Genomic DNA, 18,949 nt, shown 5'->3' with positions numbered 1-18,949 from the left:
TGATTATGTAGGCTCCTTGGATTTTTAGCTTCTTTTATGGACATTTATCAGCGTAATGACCTAAATCCTTGCACGTGAAACATGTGATATTACTCAGGTCCTTTTCTGTAGAAATTGGGTTGTTCTGGGGATGCCTTCATTTTCTCTTCCTGGATTTCCACTACACCACGACACTACAATAGCGACATGCATCTGTTGGCATAAGTGCACATTAGCGACATGTTGTCTGTCCAAAACAACACCGACACATCAATTGTCAAAGTTTTGGCTAAGCCCATCTTATCTCTTTCTCTGCCCGACCACTCCTTCTCTTTCTCCCACGCCACACACTCTCCCACCTAAACCTAAACCTAGGTCACCTTCCGCCGCCGCCTGACTTGCCGGCCGATTTGCTCACGTTGTTGCCGCATCTCCCACCACCAGCTGCGCCTCCCAAAGCCTCCTTCTAGCATGTGCTGCTTTCCCATGTTCCAACCCCAAGGTGACGCCTTAACAGAAGGCATGGGAGGAGAAGAGGGAGGGAGATCCACCGCGACCGAAGCAGGCCAGGCGGCAACCATGGCACACCCAGATTGTCTAGCGCCGTCGACATCGAGCTCCTCCGCTCCCAGTGCCAGATCCGCATCAGCCTCCATCTCCACAACCATGCACCTACAGCCGCCATGGAAGGTCTCCTCCCCGCCCCTATCTCCCCCGGACTGTTGGTTAGTCTTGTTTTGGCCGCTCGCCTCCCTGATGTGGTTTCCTCACGCGCGTGTAGGTGCTCTGTGTGCTTGCTTCTTCCCTTCCTAGGACGCTGCTGCTCCGACGCCATGGACAATTGTAAGAATTTATCTTCTCTCCCCTTCTTCTCGTCTCCTTCCTCCGGACTGTATTTACTTAATGCACCACAGTAATTATTTCTTTAGAGAGGAGAAGAGGACATGTCTTGGAACCCAAATTTCCTTCATGAACAAATGAAGCACAATCCTTTGCAGTAGCTGAAGTTTCAGACTGAGTACATTACATTGCAGCACCTGAAGTTTCATATTGAATATATTATGTTGGCCACCTGTATTTGGAAAATTTACCTGATGTAGCATGTACATTTAGTTTCCTAGAAGGCCATTGCGCTTGTCATTAATTAGCAACTCACATTCCAAAAGTGCTGGTGGAAAATTTTGAAATTAGTAGTGCAGTTTGCATCTTTGTAATAGAACATGTTATAAGATCAATATTAACCATAAAAATTGTACTCTCTATGTAGTGTATGGGAATTTTTAAGTGATTATGCGAATATACTTTTTCTTCGGTTGTGCATCAGATTTCACAATCATTATTTATTTATTTTAGAGACTAGAAAATGCAGAGAGAGATTATGGGGTGTGGTGGCCATTAGTTGCTTCTGTTGTATGTTGACCTACTTGCCTTTCCTTTCACTATACATGCAACCAAAATTTGTGGGGGGTGTTATATAGGTTAGCAACTGATTATATTGTAGACCATCTGCTCGCAGCTTTTCTAGGATTGTTGTTATTGCCTCAGGGTCCATATGAAACATATTTCCCTTTTGATAATCTGGACATGTAATTTCCTAATAAGCTAGCTCCAAAACAAGACATTGAAATCTTAGTTTCACATTGGATGTTTGGAACATCAATTGAGTACCCTTAGTAATAACCAAAAACCATATTCTCAATATACTGATATTTATTGTCGAACGTGCCTTTTGCTTTTCAAATGGTAATTATTACTTAGCATGTGATGTTGCTTAGTAATAAAATAAACCGTATTTTAGTGTTTTCATTTTCCTCAATTACCAAGTTTAGCGTCCACCTTTTTTATCTAATACACTCCATTATACTCAAATATTTTCTTTACAACCCACACGTGTTGCATTTTTTCTGCTAACAGGAGAGTACCACATTTGTGTAGACTTCCTGTGGCGACCTGACCTCAGACGGTCAAGTCTCTGTGCTTAAGTGTCATCCCTGGATCGGTATTGCTGACACACACAGTACTCGAGGAATTATAACAGAGTTCAATCACACACTTATTACATCGAGTGTCTCATAAAGAGTACTTATTACAATAATATGGCTAAGGCCATCTAAAATAAGATAATTGTGGAAGCGTCGAGGATAAATGAGTCCATCCAACTCCTCGGCAATACCGAATGCATGACAACGACCTAGCGCACCTTACACTTCGTCTAAAAATTCTGCAACATAATACGTTGCAGCCATGTAGGTCAGCACATGGAATATGCTAGCAAGATAACACCAAAGAGCAAAGAACAAATAACATCTATCACTACATTCATATTTGACTGGTGGAGGCTCTACGGTTATCATTTGCATAAAGCTAGTTTTTCCCTACAACAAAGGAATATATTTTATTTAACTACAAAGTTTGTTGAAAATATTGAGAAGGTACCCCCAACTCAATCCCAAATTAACATTAATACCCCAACAAATTCATTAAGTAAAGTGATGAGATCAACATAGTAATTCAAGTACCAGATACTCAAGATGTCCATAACCGGGGACATGGCTAACCATGATTAGATTGTACACTTTGCAGAGGTTTGCGCACTTTTCCCCACAAGACTCGATCTCCTCCATTGTATTTCTCGCACTACATGATGATTGAGAAATGGATGACCGAGACACAGTCTTTCCGAAGAGGTCCCCTTAACCGATAGATAGGCCGGTACACCTACAACCCCCTACATCTGCTAGCCCATCATGGAAAGGATTCCCACAACTTACTCAACTATGCTAGAGCCCATAATGGCTTGTGGCTGCACACGGAAGTTTTTAGCATGAATAACATTATGATCCCTTTGAGCCTGGGAGCGAACCATAGGATGTTCACACGGGTTCCTCGGGATTTCCTCGGATAACACTGGTATATCCCCAGGTGCCCACAACCAATCCACCCAGATGTGTATTAAAGTAGCCACCTTAAGTTCCCTTAATTAATAATAACTCTCACATCTTTCATGAATCTCTCAAACCAATCAACGTCTACAAGCATAGCATAGCAGTATAAGCATAATGTAGTAACACCCAGGGTTTGAATATGAGACAATAGGTTCCTACCTCATCAACTACTTCACAATACCCACATGTTATCAAATCCTACTCATTCAATGGTTGAGGGTTGAAACTAATGCATAAAACTGGGTAATAAAGGGATATGATCAAAGTTTTACTTGCCTTGTTGACCTTCGAAAAACCCTAGTGATTCGTAGTACCAAGCATCACACTCCGGAAACACTATCATGAACAAACAATATCATACATAAGCACTCAAGCATAAGATGCAAAGGTAAAACCAAAAGAAAAGATCTAAACTGAAAGCTCAAGTGAAGAGCTTCATTTTGCAAAAATAATCAATCAAATCAGAGTTACAAAACTCAAACTATGATCAAAAGAAGTTCGAAATCAAATCTGCTTGAAACCAAATTTTAAATTTCCAAAATCATATTCAAGTTGACTATCTGGACAGAGGGGAACAAGACAAATATTATGGCATTTGTTTCACTGGATTTGGATATACGAGCAAAAAGTAGTGAGGGTTTGAAGATCAGGGACTAATCTATAAAGAAACTATTCACAGATAGGTCCCAAGCCGAAAATAAACAAAAAAAGAAAAATCTATCAGACGAACGTCTGCTAACAAAATCTAATGAATGAATTCATTAGCTAAAAAAACGAATCGAGTGAACGTTCGCTATTTAATCTAACCGAATGAAAATAAATTGACCTAAAAGAAAAACCGGAAAAACTAAAGAACCGGATCGGTTTTTTACCGGTTCAGCGGTTTTCGGTGAAAACCGACTGCGGATTGGGAACGGCCACGGTGGCGGGGAACTCCAGCGAGCGGGGTGGCGAGCGTCGATGCGGCGCGACTCCGGCGTCGGCGGGAGGCGGCGCGGACGGCGTGCGGCAGCAGCGGGGCGAGCAACGATGGCGGCGAAACAAAGCGGTGGCGGCGTAGCGTCGGCGGGATGCAGGGCTACAGCGGTGGCTTGGTGAGGAGGACGGGGTGGCAGGGTGGCGGCTTTTAAGGAGGGGTAGGGGTGCAGCGGCTTGGCGGAGGGGGCAAGCCGAGGGGAGCCCCGTCGGTGTCAAAACCGGCGGATCTCAGGTAGGGGGTCCCGAACTGTGCGTCTAAGGTCGATGGTAACAGGAGACAAGGGACACGATGTTCACCCAAGTTCGGTCCCTCTCTATGGAGGTAATACCCTACGTCCTACTTGATTGATATTGATGAATGTGAGTATTACAAGAGTTGATCTACCTCGAGATCGTAATGGCTAAACCCTAGAGGTCTAGCTTGTATGGCTATGATAATGAATCTGTCCTATCCGAACTAAGTCCTCCGGTTTTATGGACACCGGAAGGATCTGCGGTTACAAAAGATCGGTTACAAAGAAGGGAATCTACATGTTCGGTCGCCAAGCTTGCCTTCCACGCCAAGGAGAGTCCCATCCGAACACGGGTGCAGTCTTCGGTCTTCGTATCTTCACGGCCCATCAGTCCGGCCCATGGCCAAAAGGCCGGACGCCCAAGGACCCATTAGTCTGGGACTCCCTTAGTAGACCTTGAACCTGGCTTCAATGACAAGGTATCCGGGGCGTAGTGCTGTCTTCGGCATTGCGAGGCGGGTTCCTCCTTCCGAACTCCAAAGTACTCTTCGGACGAATTGATCGTGTCCGGACCTGTAACACACACCACCCACAATTGTAGAGAGAATACAACAATCCGTGAGTCCAATCCACTGACAACTGTTTACAACATGACATCACATCCATCCGGTCATAATTTCGAACCGTTTTTCGTCTGGCGCTCCACGTTTTGAGATGTGGTTGCCATTGGCACGGCTTGTCAAAGCAGAGATCGTGTCCCCTTATCGCGGGATTCTCATCAATACGAGCGTGGGTATCCCAATCGTGTCGTTTATACAACCCTTGGGAGCAGGCGAATTTTGAGGCGAGTGGGCTGGCATTCAATATTCACTTCCCTTATAAGAAGATAAGATTCCTCCTTCTTCCCCCACGCCTTCTTCCTGCCTTTCCACTCTTGAGCTCTAGCGCCCAAGTTCTCATATGTTCCCCACTTGAGAAAGCACTCAACCATGTCCGGATCTGGAGCTGGTGGCAAGTGGATGGCTTCTTATGTCAAGAAGAAAGACATCAAGGAGCTTCGAGAGGCTGGATACCTGGCCAAGGAGATCGTTCACCGTCTCCCGGCCGAAGGACAGATCGTCCCTACCCGAGAGCCCCATGAGAGGGTCGTATTTCTCGCACATTTCGTCTGTGGGCTTGGATTCCCTCTCCACCCGTTGGTCCGCAGACTGATGTTTTACAATGGGCTAGACTTCCATGATCTAGCCCCCAACTTTGTCCTCAACATCTTAGCATTTATAGTCGTTTGTGAGGCTTTCCTCCGTATCCCGCCTCACTTCGGCCTATGGCTGAAGATGTTCAATGTAAAGCCGAAGGTGGTGACAGGCCAACAGGCAGAGTGCGGAGGCGCCATGGTGGGCAAGATGCCCAATATCACATGGCCCGAAGGCTCCTTTGTGGAGACGGTAAAGGGGTGACAGTCGGGGTGGTTCTACATCACTGAGCCACGCGACACCAACTGGGCGGCGACCCCTGAATTTCGATCTGGAGCTCCGCTGCGGCTCGCCTCCTGGCAAGAGAAGGGCCTCGCCGGGGGCTCTTCGAGCGAGCTGACTGGGCTCCAGACTTGTGTTCAGAACATGATAACCAAGAGGATCAAACTCATCAACATGATCCAGGTTATGCTCATTCGACGGATCCTTCTGTGCCAACTCCGGACTTGCTATTTGTGGGAGTTCGATCCGTCCAAGCACCAGACGCTACTAGAGCTCTTCGGTAGAACGCACAAAGATATCTGGAAAGTGCTCTTCAAGGCCGGCGAGACACCACCGCCCACGACCGAAGATCATGGGCTCAGCTTAAAGCGCCATGCCAATTCGGTAAGTTCTTTCATGTATTCAAGGTATAGCCTTTACTGGCATATTTTGGGGAGGACTCTAAGCCTTCCTATCAATTTTCAGGCCTGGATCGACATAGCGGCGTGGATTAATTGTACAGATCCACTTCCCGATGATGAGAAACCCCACTCTAATGAAGATGCTATTTCCGGCGCCTTATGATGTGCCGGAGAAGAAGGCCAAGAAGACAGCCAAAGGGAGCTGGAGTGGCCTTCGCCGAAAGGGTGCTTCGGACATGTCGACCGACGACGAGACTGACTCTTCGGTCGCCGAAGACGACAGTGAGGAGGAAGAAGAAGGCGGCTTAACCCCGGAGGGGGGAAAGAAGAAAAGAGAGGCCTACACAAATTTGGAGGCGAAGGTGCCCAAGAGGGGGAAGGGCTCCCTTGCGGATAACTCCGCATGGGATGTCGAAAGAAGTCCGGAGCGAACGCTCCGGAGCAAGCCCCGGGCTGCCTCGTAAGTACCAAAACCCTATGCACCTCCCAATAACTGGCCTTTCCAGTTTATAATATTAATATTTTTAAACTATGCCATTATAGTCCGACCCGCGACAGCTCCCCGCGATCCTTGACAAAGGATTTGCTAGACTCAAAGGAGATGGCTAGCATGTCTCCGCTGCCCGCTCATTCTGCCTCACCCAAGTGTGAGGACGAGGTGGCGTCCCAAAGGATCTTCCAAGACTAGGGGGAGGTTCTAGAAATCGTTAAGGTGGCGCTGCAGGATGACTCCTCGGCTGCCGGACACATGGGGGAAAAAGCCCCCATGGGGACTGGTAGTGGGGGCCAAGTTCTCTTCGGCCCTCAGCCGGATACCATTCCGGAGACCTACACGGCTCCAGAGTCAAGCGAACGGCCTTCCCCGAAAGGAGGAGGTGTGCCTGTTCCACCGATGACCTCTGTCCAACCAGAGGCACCGGACAATCTGCTGGAAGCGCTGCGAGGTACCTCCATTGTGGATGAGCACCGTGTCCTTATGGGTACGGTGATCGAAAAGGCTCAGTCCGACAAAAGCGGACTAATCAAGGCCTGCACTAGCCTTTTAACAGGCTTTGAGGTAACCATTGTAGAAAAAATATCACAATGTGGACAGTAGCCCCTGATGCTCTGTTTGGTGTCCGAAAAGGAAAAGCCGAACAGGGGATCAAAATAATTTGCATAGGAGTCTAACATAATATGTCTATGTGTATAAGCAGGCATCGCTGCTGGCTGATGCCGCTCACACTGCGGAGGTCTCCGGACTGAAGCAGAACCTGGAGCGGGCAGAATAAGAGCTCGGCCTCGTGAAGAAGCAGCTGGAGGACATCAAAGGTATGCAGTAACCTGCGTGTATGTTGAGGAAGGATGAATTGTTCGTGCGGACTAAAGTGCCATGAACTTTATTAGGGGCCACGACCGAGGTGGCAGCCCTCAAGAAGGCATTAGAGAAGCCCGAGGACAAAGTGGCCAAGGAATGCACTGCGCGTGAGAAGCACGAGGCCCGGGGCGGCGAGGTTCAGCAAGAGCTCCAGGACACCGTCAAGAAGTGTGAGTCCTTGGACCATGATTCTAAGACGCAAGCATCCGAACTTGCGAAGGCCCTCCAGAGCACGTAGGAGGCTTGAGCCGAAGCCCAAAGCGCCCTTCGGGAAATCCAGGCGGCCCGGAAGATCGCGGCGGGTAAGGCTTTCGTTATGGAAAGCAAGTCTGTGAAGGAAGCGTTCCTTTTACTTACCCAAATTTGGAGCTCTCCAGGGGCATTTATGGATTTGCCGCGCAGCGTACCAGACGTTGTCGAGTTCTATCGAGCCAAGGAGGGGAGTTCTATGGAGAAGCTGTTCTGGTCTCAATATCTTGTGCCCGAACATCCGGTGTCCTTCAGTGACCAGCTGAAACAACTGGTCGAGCTGCACAAGGCGGCTGAGCTAGACATGAAGGAGCTGATAGTCCGACTATGGCCTGCCGTGCCGATACCTAGCAGCTACTTCGGATTTGTGAAGCGGCTTGTTGATGGCTACCCCTGTCTTGAGGTTATAAAGCGGTTGGTCTGTATCGAAGGTGCACGGATGGCCTTTGCCCACGTCAAAATGCACTGGGTGAAGATGGATGCCAAGAAGCTAATGACCGAGGGGCCACCTGAGGGCAAGGAGCATCGCCGACCCGAGTTGTATTTTGATGGTGTCCTGGAGGGATCCCGCATTGTTGCGGAGCACTGTGCCAAAGACACTTTCTTTGAATGAATGTATGCGATGTCCCTCTGCCTTGTATGATAAAACAAAGTGTTTATGCAATATAATGCTTGTTATGTTTTTAAATTTTTACTTCCTGTGCGGCCGTGTTGTATGAAATCTGAGGGTTAACCAGTCGTCGGCTTCTGCCCCCACGTAGGTAGTATAGGGGTGTTCGGGATGGAATCTAAACAATCTTGATCCAATTCGATGTTCCTTGAAGGAGTTGTTTAGCACAACGAACCAGGCAACTAGACTATGCAGTTGTAACGCCCTCACTTAGACATAGGAGTGCGATAATAAAAACATGGGCATAGCCATTAGTACCCGAACTAGAGTGCTATAAGCGGCTGATCGGGAAGTACCAATCCTTCACATAATGCGGAAGAAATCTCCAATGATTTGCAACCTCCGAACAGCTGACCGGCTCTCGCCGCATCATGACAGTCAGTTTTCGGCTTTCTCTACTGAGGTGCTCCTTTGGATAAACCAAGGCACAATCATAGTAGTTCTTCCTTTACTACCTTAGCCGATATAGCGGAACGTAAGGTAGAAAGCATAGGAGCCGGGCAACCCAACTATTGACCAAAGACATGATTCGGAGCCAATGCATATAATGCTAAATTCGGGGTGCCAAAGTATACTTATAAGAAGTGTTCGAACTTTTTTTGCCGTAATGTGGGGTGCTATGAAGCCCCTGGCAAGCATCGAGGGTACCAAAGTGTACAGGTGCTACCTGATAGGATTATCCACAGGGGAGCTGGAAAAAAGAAAATAGAAAAGGTACGAAGGTAAAAAGATGGAGTCCTACAGCTCCAGCCGCAAACTATTCTCATTGTAATTTAATTAGTACGTCAAAGCGCATTGATGCAGGTAGTGCGATAAGCAACAGGCTATTTGACATGCCGAAACCAAGAGAGAGCTGCATGTGGGTCCTGGAAAATAGGTAAAGTTAGTGTTAATAGAATCACCTAAAAATTCCCCCATATGTGTGCGTTTCTCGCCGTCTTGGTGTGTTTATCCTTCAAGAGGACTGATGACCAGGCCATCAGATGGTGCCTGTGGAATTGAGACCTGAAAAGGAAATGAGTAAAGGTAAAAGTATGTGTGTATCCAATGTCAGTTGAGCCATACTACGGGCCACAAGCTAGCCATGCCTCCGTTGATGCCCATGGGATTTTGAGTGCGTAGTTATGTACGCGCGGCACGAATGCCACCACTTGATCGGAACTGCGACGGAAGCCGGATTGCTAGTCGAGCTCCTGACAAGCCGAGCTCTCTTGCATCAGAGTAGTTTGTACCCTCTTAATGGTGTCCATGGGCTCGGCAGCCGAATTAAGGTTCTGCTTGAGAAGGTCGCTCTGTACTTCTGCTGCTAAGGCAGCTGTGTGCTCTTCTGTACGGAGGGAGCGTTCCGTATTTCCATTGACTGTTATGACACCGCGTGGACCGGGCATCTTAAGCTTGAGATAAGCATAGTGTGGTACTGTGTTGAAACGAGTGAACGTGGTTTGTCCGAGCAGTGCGTGATAGCCGCTGCGAAAGGGGATGATATCAAAGATTAACTCCTCGCTTCGAAAGTTGTCCGGAGATCCGAAGAGAACCTCTAGTTTGATTGAGCCCGTACAGCGGGCCTCTACACCTGGTATGATTCCTTTGAAGGTAGTCCTGGTGGGCTTGATCCGAGATGGGTTAATTCCCATTTTTTGCACTGTATCCTGATAGAGCAGATTAAGGCTCCTACCCCCGTCCATTAGGACGCGAGTCAGGTGGAACCCATCAATTATTGGGTCTAAGACCAGTGCGGCTGAGCCACCATGACAGATACTGGTCGGATGATCTCGGCTATCAAAGGTGATTGGGCATGACGACCATGGATTAAATTTCGGGGCGACTGGCTCTATCGCATAGACGTCCCTGAGAGCACGCTTGCGCCCTCTTGGGGATGTGGGTAGTGTATATCATGTTCACCGTTTTGACCTGAGGGGGAAACTTCTTCTGTCCCCTTGTGTTCGGTTGCTGGGGCTCTTCGTCATCGTCCTCGCTTTGCGGTCCCTTTTCCCTGTTTTCAGTGTTTAATTTGCCAGCCGGTTTAAAAACCCAGCAATCTCTATTTATATGATCGGGTGGTTTGTCTGGGGTGCCATGAATCTGGCACGGATGATCAAGTATGCGGTCCAAGCTGGATGGGCCTGAATTGTTCTTTTGGAACGGCTTCTTCCGCTGACCGGACTTAGATCCCCTGAATCCAACATTGATTATCGTGTCTTTGGTGTTATCACTGTTGTTTCGACGCTTGTATCTATTGCGTCAAGACTTGTCTTTGCTAGTTTTAGCTTCAGGGGTGCCGGCGTCGCTTGCATTGTTTTTGCTATGGGCCAACCAACTGTCCTCGCCTGCACAAAAGCGGGTCATGAGTGCTGTGAGGGCTGCCATGGATTTTTGGCTTTTCTTGGCCGAGGTGGCGAGCGAGCCATTCGTCGCGGGTGCTGTGTTTGAAGGCTGCTAGGGATTCGTGAAAGCACAAGTGCTCCGTGGGTGATTTTGATAATTAATGACAACATATCTCTTGTTGGACTAATACTTTTACCTAGTATGTTTCAGACAAGTTCAACAAATTAAGTGGCATTGACTAAAAGATGTGGAACCCCTTCAAGATTCTAAGGACAAAGGATTAGCTCAAGCTTCAAGATCAAGACTCTACATTTTCTATTTTAGTGATCCAAGATCACATTGAGTCTATAGGAAAAGCCAATACTATCAAGAGGGGATGAGGTGTTGCGTAATGGCTTGCTTGCTCAAAGTTCTTAGTGATATGCTCCAAAACCCTCAACTACCTTCCCACATCCACATATGACCTAAACCAAAAGTCAAACTTGGCCCCACCAATTCTTTCTATCCGGCGCCACCGAGTTCAGATGTCATAGCCACTGCCACAAACCCTAGGCAAATCGGTTTCACCGATAGGGATCTCGGTCTCATCGAGATGGGATTGAAATCTCTCTGTGTATGCCCATTACCAAAATCGGTCCCACCGAGATTGAGAAATCGGTACTACCGAGATTACAATGCAAACTTTCTGGTTAGCTTATTACCAAAATCGGTCCCACCGAGTTTGTGTAATCGGTCTCACCAAGTTTGCCTGACCAACTCTCTGGTTAGCTTATTACCAAAATCGGTCCCACCGAGTTTGTGTAATCGGTCTCACCAAGATTATGTTATGCCCTAACCCTAACCATATCGGTCCTACCGAGTTGTATCTCAGTCCCACCGAAAATCCTAATGGTCACTAGCTTTGCTAAATCGGTCCGACCGAGTTTCTCAAATCGGTCTCACCGAGATTGGTAAATTGTGTGTAACGGTTAGTTTTTGTGTGGAGGCTATATATACCCCTCCACCCACTCTTCATTCATGGAGAGAGCCATCAGAACATATCTACACTTCCAATACACATTTTCTGAGAGAGACCCACCTACTCATGTGTGAGGCCAAGATATTCCATTCTCACCATATGAATCTTGATCTCTAGCCTTCCCAAGTTGTTTTCCACTCAAATCTTCTTTCCACCAAATCCATACCCTGTGAGAGAGAGTTGGGTGTTGGGGAGACTATCATTTGAAGCACAAGAGCAAGGAGTTCATCATCAACACACCATTTGTTACTTCTTGGAGAGTGGTGTCTCCTAGATAGGCTAGGTGTCACTTGGGAGCCTCCGACAAGATTGTGGAGATGAACCAAGGAGTTTGTAAGGGCAAGGAGATCGCCTACTTTGTGAAGATCTACCGCTAGTGAGGCAAGTCCTTCGTGGGAGATGGCCATGATGGGATAGACAAGGTTGCTTCTTCGTGGACCCTTCGTGGGTGGAGCCCTCCGTGGACTCGCGCAACCGTTACCCTTCGTGGGTTGAAGTCTCCATCAACGTGGATGTACGATAGCACCACCTATCGGAACCACGACAAAAACATCCGTGTCTCCAATTGCGTTTGAATTCTCCAAACCCTTCCCTTACATTCTTGAAAGTTGCATGCTTTACTTTCCGCTGCTCATATACTCTTTACATGCTTGCTTGATATGTATTGTGTTTGTTAAACTTGTGCCAAAACTCCACTTCAACTTAAAGAAATTAAAAACTGCAACTTTTGGTACTTAGTGTCTAATCACCCCCCTCTATACACCTCTTCTCGATCCTTTCAATTGGTATCAGCCCTTGGTTTAAACACCTTTGGAGGAAGATGGATGTGTCTACTTTGGGGCGTCTTAGACATAGAGTGCCTGTTCTTGATGGAGAATATTTTCATGAGTGGAAAAATGAAATGCTTGAGATTTTCAATGAATATCATTTGAGCAAGTATATTGCTAGCCCTTGTACACCTCATGTTGATCATTTGCATCCTACCCTTGATGAGTCTATTGACATGATTCGCAATCTTAGAACTGTAAATCTTATCACTAGAGGCTTGCCTAGAAACTTGATTGGGTGTTTGCCTACTCTTAAGTGTGCCTACACCATATGGAAATTTCTTGAGGAACTCTTTCCAAATTATTCCTTGAAATATCTAGATGAAATTCTCCATAAATCCATCGCCTTGATTAAGATGAATTCCAATGATCCTAAATTTGGTGACTGCTTATTTGAGCTTACTAATCTTACGAGTGCCAAAGGAGATGTTGGAATGATTAGCAATATCATTTTCAGAGCTATTAGAATTCATAAAGATAACTATAGAAATGATTTGTCTAATGAATTACCCTCTCTAGGAATTGATCAATCACAAAATGATGTTGAACATGGATACTATGATGAGGATGATGATAGTGACTATGATCTCGATGATGCGATGAGACACTTTGGTCTTATGGCAAAACTTCGCGGCAACATGGCTGGAGGAAAGGAATGGGTCCTTGATAGTGGATGTACTGATCATATGACCGGAGATAAAGACATGTTCCGTGAGCTTGCTGGAAACGACGGCCCTTGAAAGTATGTCACTTTTGGTGATAATTCAAAGGGTAAGGTGGTTGGCCTTGGTAAGGTGGCCATCTCACATGATAGCTCCATACAAAATGTCATGCTCGTTGAATCTCTTGGCTACAACTTACTTTCAGTATCTAGACTTGCTGATTTCGGCTTCAATGTCCTATTTACTGAAGTAGACTACCAAGTGTTTTGTAGAGATAATCATAAAATGGTCTTTACCGGTATACGTAGAGGAGATCTTTACATTGTTGATTTCACTAAAAAGGCTCAACCTACAACTTGCTTAATTGCTAAATCTTCTAAAGGCTGGTTGTGGCATAGAAGGCTAGGCCATGTGGGCATGCGAAACCTTGACAAACTCATTAAAGGAAATCATATCCTTGGCATTAACGATGTCATATTTGACAAGGATAGACTTTGTAGTGCTTGTCAAGCAGGGAAACAAGTTGGAGGAAGTCATCGCGCTAAGAACATTATGACCACAAGAAGACCACTCGAGCTACTTCACATGGATCTCTTTGGTCCAAATGCCTACAAGAGTCTCGGTGGTAACTCATTTGGTCTAGTCATAGTTGATGATTTTTCAAGATTTACGTGGGTGTTTTTTCTTGATGACAAATCGCAGGTCCAAAAGATCTTCAAAAACTTTGCTAGGAAGGCCCAAAATCAATTTGACGTGAAGATCAAGAAGGTTCGGAGCAACAACGGAACGGAGTTCAAGAACACAAATGTAGACACCTTTCTTGACGAAGAAGGGATTACACATGAGTTCTCGGCTACGTACACACCTCAACAAAATGGATTCGTTGAGAGGAAGAACCGGACTCTTATCGAGATGGCAAGAACGATGTTTGATGAGTACAAGACGCCAAAACACTTTTGGGCGGAAGCGGTTGAGACAGCTTGTCATGCAACAAATCGCTTGTATATTCACAAGCTACTCGGCAAGACGGCATACGAACTCCTCACCGGTAACAAACCCCAAGTTGGATACTTTCGAGTATTCGGCTCAAAGTGCTACATTCTTGATAAGCATCATCGTTCTAAATTTGCTCCTAAGTCTCATGAACGTTTCCTACTTGGTTATGGCTCAAACTCTCACACATACCGTGTCTACAACAATTTCACCCGAAAGGTTAAAGAAACGGTAGATGTGAAGTTTGATGAATCTAACGGCTCGCAAGTAGAGCAATTGCCAATTGATATAGGAGACAAAGATCCCTTGGAAGAAATCCAAGACTTGTCTATTGGCAAGATTCGTCCAATGGAGATAAAGGAGAGTACCTCGTCCGTCCAAGTGGAAGCTTCTACCTCACGACAAGGTGAACCAAGAGTTGATACGGAAGCATCCATGAGTGGGACACACCAAGATGAATAAAACGAGGAAGTGCACCAAGACGAACGTCAACAACCTCCTTCTCCACCACGACAAGAGAACGACAACGCTAACAATGAAGAAGGCCAAGAAGAAGAACAAGATGAAGAAGATGTTCAACCAAGACCCAAGCAAAAGCTTTCACGAGTTCAAGCAAGAATTGCTAAAGATCATCCCGTGGAGCAAATCTACAATGATATCCAAACCGGGAGAATCACTCGCTCTAAAACTCGTTTGGCTAACTTTTGTGAACATTACTCATTCATCTCTAGAATTGAACTTATGAAGGTTGAAGAAGCATTGGAGGATCCGGACTGGATAAATGCTATGCATGAAGAACTACACAACTTTGAGAGAAATCAAGTGTGGAAATTGGTCGAGAAGCCCGACAACAACCACAACATCATCGGTACCAAATGGGTGTTTAGCAACAAGCAAGATGAAGATGTACAAGTGGTTCGCAACAAAGCACGTCTTGTAGCCCAAGGCTACACACAAGTCGAAGGTATGGACTATGGTGAGACATATGCTCCCGTTGCAATACTTGAGTCCATTCTCAGCTTACTTGCCTATGCTAATCACCATGATATCACTTTGTACCAAATGGACATTAAAAGTGCTTTTCTAAATGGTGAAATTGAGGAGGAAGTTTATGTTAAGCAACCTCCTCGCTTTGTCAATCCTAAGAAACCTAATCATGTCTACAAACTTCACAAAGCCCTTTATGGTCTTAAACAAGCTCCTAGAGCATGGTATAAATGCTTGACCAAGTTCCTTACTGAAAAAGGCTTTGAAATTGGAAAAATAGATTCTACTCTTTTTACTAAAAGGGTTAATGGAGAACTATTTGTATGCCAAATTTATGTTGATGATATTATATTTGGATCAACTAACCCTCATTTTAGTGAAAATTTTGGGAGGCTAATGTCGGAGAAGTTTGAGATGTCTATGATGAGTGAACTCAAATTATTTCTTGGTTTGCAAATCAAGCAAACTAAGGAAGGAACCTTTGTCTCTCAAACGAAGTACACCAAGGACTTATTCAAGAAGTTCAATATGCAAGAATGCAAAGGTATGACTACACCCATGCCTACTAGTGGACATCTTGATTTGACCAAAGATGGTGAACCGGTTGATCAAAAAGTTTACCGCTCTATGATTGGTTCATTGTTATATCTATGTGCTTCACGTCCCGATATCATGCTAAGTGTGTGCATGTGTGCACGGTATCAAGCTGCTCCTAAGGAATGTCATCTTAAGGCCGTGAAGAGGGTAGTGAGATACTTAATACATACACCAAATTTTGGCATTTGGTATCCAAAGAGGGCTTCCTTTTATCTTGTTGGCTACTCCGACTCAGACTATGCCGGTGACAAGGTTGATAGAAAGTCCACTTCGGGTACTTGTCAATTCCTTGTTAGATCTCTTGTCTCTTGGTCTTCCAAGAAACAAAACTCGGTATCCTTATCCACCGCCGAAGTGGAATACATTGTTGCTGGTTCATGTTGTGCTCAATTACTTTGGATGACCCAAACTCTTAAAGATTATGGGATATATGTGAAACATGTTCCATTACTTTGTGACAATGAAAGTTGTATCAAGATTGCTCACAATCCCGTGCAACACTCTCGAACTAAGCATATTTAAGTTCGTCATCATTTCATTTGAGATCATGTTGCTAAGGGTGACATAAACCTTAAGCATGTTCGCACCGATAAGCAATTAGCGGATATATTCACTAAACCACTTGATGAGAAAGTGTTTTACAAGTTAAGAGGTGAATTGAACATCATTGATGCTTCAAACTTGGAGTAGGAACTCCATTGGATACATGCAAGACTTGAGCTTACGACTAATCACTTGATATTTCTCCTATGATGATTATCTTATGTCTTGAAAATTTGCATCTTGCATGTTATCTAACCCTTGTAGGTACTTGGATGAATCTAATTCTATGAGATTGCAACTCACTCACATCTTGAGCAATCTCTACATCACCAAGTCTCTACACAATGGTGGTTGATGACAAGGAAGCACGAAACCTTTCAAACATATCCTTTGACAAGTTCTATGTTGAGTTTCATGATTGTCATGTTGGATACACAAGTGCTCTTCCTTGCGAAAACTAACCCATGTAGGTAGATGAACTCAAATTCCAAAGGGTGCTCCCAACTCTTGATGGGCTACATCAACCTGGAGCAACCCACACAAGTTCAACTACATGATCAAGATCAACACCGCCACCCAAGGTATGTTATTCCATCTTAGAGTAGCTTTACTCCAAGTCATGAGTCAAAGCAACTCGACAAGATGTGAATACATCAAGATACTTAAACGAAAAATGGTAACCCCATTTTGAGCTTAAACGATGAGTACGACCTATGATCAAGTGATCTTACTTGACTCCTAAGTCAATGTACTCTAACATAGGTGACTTTGTCACCGCCCAACTCTAGATGAAGTTCTCTTGTGTTCCTTTCTGTGTTCTTGCATTTGTCTCATGCATATTTGTTTCCCCTTTCAAAAAAACTTCATCTAGATCTTTTAGTTTCTTTTCTTTGCTTTTTGTTCTGCATTTTCTGCATCCAATTCATTGCGAATCTTTGTGTGATCTTATTTGTCCAGTGAGCTGAGGTGACAAGTGTTTTTCTCTATGATGAACTTGGTTCCACCGGTTTCATGTCTCCGGTCTAGCCGAAGATTTTTGGATCAACCGAAGCATACAACTCGGTGACACTGATTTCACTACTGGAAAAACATTTTGCCATTTATTCCTGCCTTATTCTTGATCCAGCTCCACTCAATGAATCTTGTCCTCTGCAAGCATTACATTTACCTTAATGCTTTGTACTGTGATTCTAGGACCGAACCCACAACAAATTCCAGAAGACCCTTCTTGGAAATTGATGTCAAAGGGGGAGAGAGAGATCACATCAAAGCTTAATCATATCTCTAGGGGGAGAGATCTCTAGGGGGAGGGAATACTCCAGGAAAGAGTAATCTTCAAGGATCCCAGATGCTTGATGTTCAAGAGGAGAGATGCCACATGTCTTCGTGGGGGAAAGACATGTTCATATGTGCTTATTTGCATTAGCTCTGTTCATTTGTTTCTTTGAGCTCTGCTTTTCTGTTCGCTATCTTCTCCCAGTATCCCGTGCTAGATTCAGGGGGAGCAAGACATACAAGGGAAAGAAATTTATTAAATTCATTGCATATCTTTCTCTTTGGGGACATATCAATATCTATCGTGGTACTCTATACTCACTCTACATGTCATCCTAGTCTTGGTACTCTTGTGGTTTCTTTTGTTTTCTCTAGCTAGTGGGTGCATCTGTGTTATCTAACCTTGTTTACGCAGGCTCATCCCATCCTAGCCAACTCAAGACCACAAGGTAAGTATATGCATCATAGTCATGTGTATGAGAAATTCTTGCTGATGTACATACTGTTTGCAAGAAGGACTCATGGGCATGAATGTACATTTCCCATATTCGTATCTTTTGCCCTGATGCATATAGCCAAGATACATGTAACACATTGCTACTCTGTCATGGTTATGCTCTCACATGCTTCTATATTCCATATTCACATGTTTGCATACATGTAGGGGGAGCCTATGCTTGTTACATGTCTTTCCAAAGCTTTACTTGCTATTCTCTATATCTTTATCTAAAGCTTTGATGTATGTTGCCATCAATTCCCAAAAAGGGGGAGATTGAAAGCACAAGTTCTCCCTGGGTGATTTTGATAATTAATGACAACATATCTCTTGTTGGACTAATACTTTTACCTAATATGTTTCAGACAAGTTCAACAAATTAAGTGGCATGGACTAAAGGATGTGGAACCCCTTCAAGATGCTAAGGACAAAGGATTAGCTCAAGCTTCAAGATCAAGACTCTACATTTTCTATTTTAGTGATCCAAGATCACATTGAGTCTATAGGAAAAGCCAATACTATCAAGAGGGGATGAGGTGTTGCGTAATGGCTTGCTTGCTCAAAGTGCTTAGTGATATGCTCCAAAACCCTCAACTACCTTCCCACATCCACATATAACCTAAACCAAAATTCAAACTCGGCCCCACCGATTCTTTCTATCTGGCGCCACCGAGTTCAGATGTCATAGCCACTGCCACAAACCCTAGGCAAATCGGTTTCACCGATAGGGATCTCGGTCTCACCGAGATGGGATTGTAATCTCTCTGTGTATGTCCATTACCAAAATCAGTCCCACCGAGCTTGAGCAATCGGTACTACCAAGATTACAATGCAAATTTTCTAGTTAGCTTATTACCAAAATCAGTCCCACCGAGTTTGTGTAATCGGTCTCACCAAGTTTGCCTGACCAACTCTCTGGTTAGCTTATTACCAAAATCG

At 45.0% G+C, this 18,949-nt stretch overlaps 1 long non-coding RNA gene across 1 annotated transcript; it reads left to right on the top strand.

Moving 5' to 3' along the window:
- The first annotated feature begins 253 nt into the window (after nucleotides 1-253).
- Nucleotides 254-1,215, top strand: LOC123147542 (uncharacterized). The gene is made up of 3 exons (XR_006473253.1): nucleotides 254-669; nucleotides 761-822; nucleotides 909-1,215. It is a non-coding gene; the product is annotated as an uncharacterized lncRNA (long non-coding RNA).
- The last annotated feature ends 17,734 nt before the right edge of the window (nucleotides 1,216-18,949 follow it).

The sequence above is a fragment of the Triticum aestivum genome, chromosome 7A (assembly GCF_018294505.1).
Source record: "Triticum aestivum cultivar Chinese Spring chromosome 7A, IWGSC CS RefSeq v2.1, whole genome shotgun sequence".
In the NCBI taxonomy this organism is placed as follows: domain Eukaryota; kingdom Viridiplantae; phylum Streptophyta; class Magnoliopsida; order Poales; family Poaceae; genus Triticum; species Triticum aestivum.
This window is presented reverse-complemented; position numbering and strand designations above follow the sequence as displayed.